A 7,164-nucleotide genomic window follows, 5' to 3' on the forward strand; every position below is an offset into this window, starting at 1 on the left:
GTAAAGCATGTTAAGCATGGAAATATTGACAGAATCAAAATTACTGATTTTACCCGAAAAGACCTTGGTCACTACATCACACATGAGACTCCATTCCTTCCTAAGACCCAATCTCCTAATGTCACTTAACTTATAAGTAGAGAAAGCATAGTTCATGGAATTAAGTATAGTAACTATATCAGTGTCTGTGTGTGGTGAGGTCACGGTATTGTCAGGAATCTTGAAACATGCTTTGATAACATCACTATTAATACAGAATTCCTTACCTTTAACGGTGAGTGTGATGGTCTTATCTGTTGAGTTGTATGAAGCAGTAGTCCACATCTCTTCAACAACCTCATAGAAGATGGTGGGTGATTCTAGCATTGCATAGCTGAGTTTGCAGTTCTTCAGAAAATCCATCATTTTGTGGTAGTCACTTGAATGTTGAATCCCCTTGTTTACTAGAGCCATGAAGTTGTTCTTCTCATAGATGTATCCAGTTTGTGACATGATTTTGACTACTGGTGCCATTGTTAGAGAGTGAAAATTGCAGAGATAGAGATGATGATTGCTTTTGAGAAAGAAAGAATTTAGAGCAGATGATTTGAGAATGATAAAAGAAAAGCAATGAAAATGAAATATGCTTTTATACTATCTCAAAATTAACTGTCAAAAATAATAAAGTAAAATAAAGTAACCAATGATAATTGCCTAAAATAGCCGTTTAAAAATAAACTGTAAAAATTCCATCAATTATCCGTCGTGTTATGCTCACAAACTGTAAGTATACTCGATGGATATTGTTTCAGGAAATTAACGGCTAAGATTAAGACAATTCGACGGATGTGGATAAACTGTTATCCTTCGAGTTATAAAATATTCCAGAAAAATAATTGATTTTTATTTACAAACAGTATTCTGACGGATGATCAAACTCGATGGATAAAGATCATCCGTCGAGATGTAAATTTTGACTTAGCTAAAATTCAATCTAAGACTGAAAAATCAATTAAATTTCTGGTTGCATAACAACTTACAAATTATCTGAAAAGATTTAAGAATAATTTAGCATACCTAACTCACTTACCAACCTTGAAAAGGTGGATTCATCCAGTGGCTTTGTAAATATATCTGTAAGCTGCTTTTCACTTGGAACAAAATGTAGTTCTACAGTACCATTCATTATATGTTCCCTTATGAAGTGGTACTTGATGTCTATGTGCTTTGTTCTTGAATGTTGCACTGGATTTTCAGTTATGGCAATTGCACTTGTGTTATCACAGAAAATGGGAATTCTTTCAACTTGCAGACCATAGTCCAGCAATTGATTTTTCATCCACAAAATATGTGCACAGCAACTGCCAGCAGCAATATATTCAGCTTCAGTTGTAGAAGTAGAAACTGAATTTTGCTTTTTACTAAACCAGGACACAAGCTTGTTTCCTGGAAATTGACAAGTTCCTGTGGTACTTTTTCTATCAATTCTGCAACCTGCATAATCTCTTGTGAAGTGATTTTCCAAAAGGAACTTTGATAAAGTATCATACCAGGCTCTAGGTGCTTGTTTCAGTCCATAAAGTGCTTTCAAAAGATAGTAGACATATTTTGGAAAATTTGGATCTTCAAAACCAGGAGGTTGACTGACATAGACTTCCTCCTCCAAATCTCCATTTAGAGAGGCACTTTTGACATCCATTTGATAGACTTTGAAATTGGCATGGGCTGCATAGGCTAAGAAAATTCTGATGGCTTCAAGTCTTGCAACAGGAGCAAATGTTTCATCAAAATCTATTCCTTCTTGTTGACAATAGCCCTTAGCAACCAATCTAGCTTTGTTCCTGACTACTATGCCATTTTCATCCATCTTATTTCTAAATACCCATTTGGTGTCAATTGGATTCTTTCCTCTAGGCTTGGGCACCAGCTTTCATACCTTATTCCTCTCAAATTGGTTTAGCTCCTCCTGCATAGCTAAAATCCAATCAGGATCCAACAAAGCTTCTTCTACCTTCTTTGGTTCTTCCTTAGAAAGAAAGCTGTTGTATAGACATTCTTCTCGAGTTGCTCTCCTTGTTTGAACTCTAGCAAATACATCACCAATGATGAGCTCAAAGGGGTGATCTTTTGTCCATTTTCTTTGTTGAGGTAGATTAGCTCTAGATGAAGAGGCCTCATTGTTGTCCTGATGTGTGATTGAGTTTTGATTATTAGAAACTCCCTCTGAGTTAATGGATCTTTGATTTGAGAAGGGAGAGATTTCTGTAGGTGATCTATTCTGACTTCCAGCTTCTTTTAATGACCCGACGGATGGTGAATTTTGAGTACCGACGGATGAGGTTGGTTGTCTTCCGACGGATAAGGCAGATTGTCTCCCGACGGATGAAGCATTTTGCAACTCGACAGATGTTGAATTTTGTGCTTCATTGGTAGTGGATTTTTCTGCATTATCCTTTGACACTGTTTCTTGATCACTTTCATCATCACTGTCATCACTAACCATCTCCACATTGTCAAATTTGAGGCTCTCATGGTAATCTCCATCTTGTAGTCCTTCAATCTTTTATTATCAAACACAACATGTATTGATTCCACAACAATGTTGGTTCTTAGATTGTAGACTCTATATGCTTTACCAACAGCATATCCAACAAAAATTCCTTCATCTGCTTTAGCATCAAACTTCCCATTCTGATCAGTTTGATTTCTCAAGATATAGCATTTGCAGCCAAAAATATGAAGAAATTTTAGAGTTGGTTTCCTGTTCTTGAACAATTGATAAGGAGTCATGCATCTTGCTTGATTAACCAGAGAAATATTCTTAGTGTAGCATGCAGTATTTACAGCTTCAACCCAGAAATATGTTGGTAATTTAGATTCTTCAAGCATTGTCCTTGCAGCTTCAATAAGTGATCTGTTTTTCCTTTCTACTACTCCATTTTGTTGTGGAGTTCTTGCTGCTGAAAACTCATGCAAAATTACATTTTCTTCACAAAATGCTCTCATGACAGAATTCTTGAACTCAATTCCATTGTCACTCATGATTCTTCTAATTTTGAAATCAGGATGATTATTGACTTGCCTTATGTGATTGATGATGATTTCACTAGCCTCATCTTTAGACTTTAGGAAATATATCCAAGAGAACTTTGAGAAATTATCTACAATTACTAGGCAAAATCTTTTTCTTGAGATGGACAACACATTGACTGGTCCAAACAAATCCATGTGTAGCAGTTGCAAAGGTTCTTCAATTGTTGAATCAAGCTTCTTCCTGAATGATGCTTTGATCTGCTTTCCTTTTTGGAAAGCATCACACAATCCATATTAAAAAACTCCACTAGAGGAATGCCTCTTACCAGTTCTTTCTTTACTAGTTCATTCATGGTCTTGAAGTTTAGGTGGGATAGCTTCTTGTGCCATAGCCAACTTTCATCCTGACTTGCTTTGCTGAGAAGATAAGTAACAGATTCTGTATTTGATGAGTTGAAGTCAGCTAGCTACACATTTCCTTTTCTCACACCAGTGAGAACCACTTTGTTGCTCCTTTTGTTAGTCACAACACAGGCTTCTGAGTTGAAGGTTACTGAGTTGCCTTTATCACAAAGCTGGCTGATACTCAATAAATTATGCTTGAGACCATCCACTAAGGCAACCTCCTCAATGATGATATTGTCTTTTGAAATCAAGCCATATCCCACAGTATAACCCTTGTTGTCATCTCCAAAAGTAATATTTGGGTCAGCTCTCTCCTTGAACTCTGTGAGCAGGGTAGAATCACCAGTCATGTGTCTTGAACAACCACTATCCAAGTACCATAGATTCTTTCTGTTTCCCTGCACACTTCAAAATCAAATCAAGTTGATTTTGGTACCCAAGTTTCCTTGGGTCCTGCCTTGTTAGCTTTCTTTTTCTGTTTCTTTGGCTTTATCTCATTTGACTTAGGGATTTCAGATTCATCCTTAGTCATTTGAGTTGGGCCTTTGAAACCATTCATTGCAACAGAATTATCATGCATATTTTGATTAACAGGAAATGGCATGCTATTAGTAAACATGTTATTCCAGTAAGGAATGCTAAATGGCATTTGTGGCATACTAAATGCAGCATAATAAGAATTAAGTGCAAATGGCATATTAGCAAACTGTGCATTCATATTCTGTGTAGACATAACATTCATAGGCATAGAAGGCATGGCTATCATGTTGGGAAAATGAGGTGACACCGATATGGAAGTAGGCATGGCAGTTTTGCAATTAACAGACAAATGATTTACACTACCACACTTGACACAGATTTTTCTAGGAGCATATTTATCAGGTGTGTAGTTGTTATGCTTGTTAATTCCTACTTTACCATTTCTATTATTTTTCTTTTTAGCCTATGTTTTAACCTCAATCTTTCAAGTCTATCACTCAATTTCTTGACAGTCATATGACCAACATTAGCCTTTTTCTCCTTCTTCACTTGACTAGATTATCCTGGAACAAAATTCTTGGAAACTGATCCATATTTCTCATTTAACTTGACAAGCTTAGATTTACTCACAGGCTTGCTCACAGTCGACGGATGAGGATTTATATCACTCGACGGATAACACTTTTTGTTATCCGACGGATGACCCTCATCATCCGTCGAGTCTACATCTGTTAGCAATCCTTCCACCAAATTAGATTCCAGCTTCTCCTTGTTCTTCTTCCAGGCTGCATCACAAAATGACTCAATCCCTTAAACTTTGGTGATTTGAGCATGAACATCTCTAGATGTTTTCCATGCCTTAATCACCTCATGTTCTCGTTCAAGCTTCTTCTTCAAGATCTCTTCTTTCTTCAAGGACTCAGTTAATTCATCCTTAGCAATTTTACACTCAATTCTTAATTTTTCAAATTCAATGAACTGAGACTCTAGCACATTATTCCTCTCACTTAAAAACAAATTATTTTCTTTGATTTTAGTATTTTCCTTAGTAAGAGACTTAAGTGTAACACACAAATGATATAATTCTGTAGACATGTCATTTATTGCATCATTACACTCAGTTTTAGACAAATGTGCAAGGTTAGTGGTGATTACCTGATTGCTTGAAGAACTTGTCTATGTTTCATCAGATTTGGCCATTAGGGCTAGATTAATATAGCTGACATCTTCATCTTCATCTAGACCATATGCTGCCTAGTCATTTTCTTGTGTAATGAAAGCCTTTCCTTTTGTTTGAGCAACTCAAAGTATTTCTGTTTATAATCCATAGGCTCAAACTTCTTTTTGTTGGAATCCGACTTTTTACACTCACTAGCAAAGTGCCCTGCCAAGCAACATTTGAAATACTTGAATTTTGATTTATCCACAATGTTTCTATTTGGCTGAGCTGCTCCAAAGTTCTTCTTGAACTTGAGCTTGGAAAATCTTCTGGAAAGAAATGCTAGATGTTCATCAATATCTTCCATGTCATCTTGGCTCAAAGAATCTTCATTTTTTGCTACTAGCCCCTTGCCCTTATTTTCACAGACCTTTGAAGTTGATTCAACAGCTTCCATCTTCATTTCCTTCTTTTTCTCCAACTCATCAACTAGTGCAATGGACCCTCCTTTCTTCTTTCCTCTCTCCATCCTCTCATCTTACTCTATTTTAAGCTCATAAGTCTTCAGGATGCCATACAGTCTCTCCAAAGTAAACTCCTTATAATCTTGAGAGTTTCTCAATGAGACTGTCATTGGTTTCCATTCCTTTGGAATAGATCTAAGGAACTTCAGATTGAAGTCTTTTGTCTGATAGACCCTTACATGCAACTTCAGAGCATTTAGTAGTTTTTAATACCTACTAAATATGTCAGTGAGATACTCACTTTCTTCACTATGAAAATGTTCATATTGTTGAATCAGTAGCTGCATCTTGTTTTCTCTAACTTGCTCAGTGTCATCACATATAATCTGTATAGTATCCTAAACATCCTTGGCAGTTTTGCAGTTGATGATGTTGTCAAACATGTCACCATCAACTCCATTGAATAGGATATTCATGGCCTTCTTATCTTTCTTGACTTGTTCAATATCAGGATCAGACCATTCATGCCTTGGCTTGGGAACAGATGGCTCATTTCCAATTGCAGCTCTCATTGGAACATGAGGGCCTCTTTCTATGCAATCTACATAGGCCTCATCTTGAGAAAGTAAATGAAGATGCATCTTTACCTTCCAATGATGGTAATTATCTTTGTCCAGAAAAGGAATCTTGACTCCAACATCCTTCTTGTTCATCTTTCTGTTTTGTTGTGATCTTTAAACTCTTTGTTTATCAAGAGCTTGCTCTAATACCAATTGCTAGTCCCTAACAATGCAACAAGAATTACAGAATAGGGGTTGAATGGAATTCTTGAAACTTTTTCAAAAACAAAAAGTGTTCTAATTTAAATATATATATCAATGTGAATTGATTTGCAGAATACGGAATAATAACTTGAAATGAATCAAAACACAAGTAATTAAAAACACAGGTCTTTTAAAAACTTTCTGATGGATTTGAATGTATCCACCAGATATATATAATATATATCAAGAGAACTCTGTGTAGCAATTAGCTCACAGCTGCTTACAAATTTTGACAACTAAGATTGCAGAGAAATGCTAAGAATCCAGCTTACAAATGTTTCTCTCTTGGTTGCTTAGTTAGTTGTTCTATTTGCTACTTCTTGGTTTATATATCACTAAGATTACAAAGTAATAAGACAGGATAATAAAACAAAAACTATCAAGTCTAATACTATGCTACTTCATTACTCTTTCCCATCATCTTTGAATATCTTCATAATAGCATGGAAATGGCAATGCTTCTTTATTCTCTAAAACCCAGTTGAATAGGCTTCCACATTCCATTTGCATACACTCGATGCATGTGACTGTGTTATCACTGTCAACAGATGTTTGAATTCTTTATCCGTCGGGTTCATGATCATCCGTCGAGTTGTCTTGTTGAGCATTCGTCGAATGGCATTGTTGTTTATCCGTCGGGTAGCAATCCGGCACTTGACTTCATTTCATTTATGCAGAATTATAAGACATCATCTATGTACAATTAATCAACCTATTCTGCATATCTAGTTAAAGTCAACATGACTTGAGTACTACTTACAGAATCTAAACAATGTGTATGCAGAAATGTGCTACAGACTTATTGTTACATAAGCTACTC

The sequence above is a fragment of the Apium graveolens genome, chromosome 9 (assembly GCF_009905375.1).
Source record: "Apium graveolens cultivar Ventura chromosome 9, ASM990537v1, whole genome shotgun sequence".
Classification (NCBI taxonomy): domain Eukaryota; kingdom Viridiplantae; phylum Streptophyta; class Magnoliopsida; order Apiales; family Apiaceae; genus Apium; species Apium graveolens.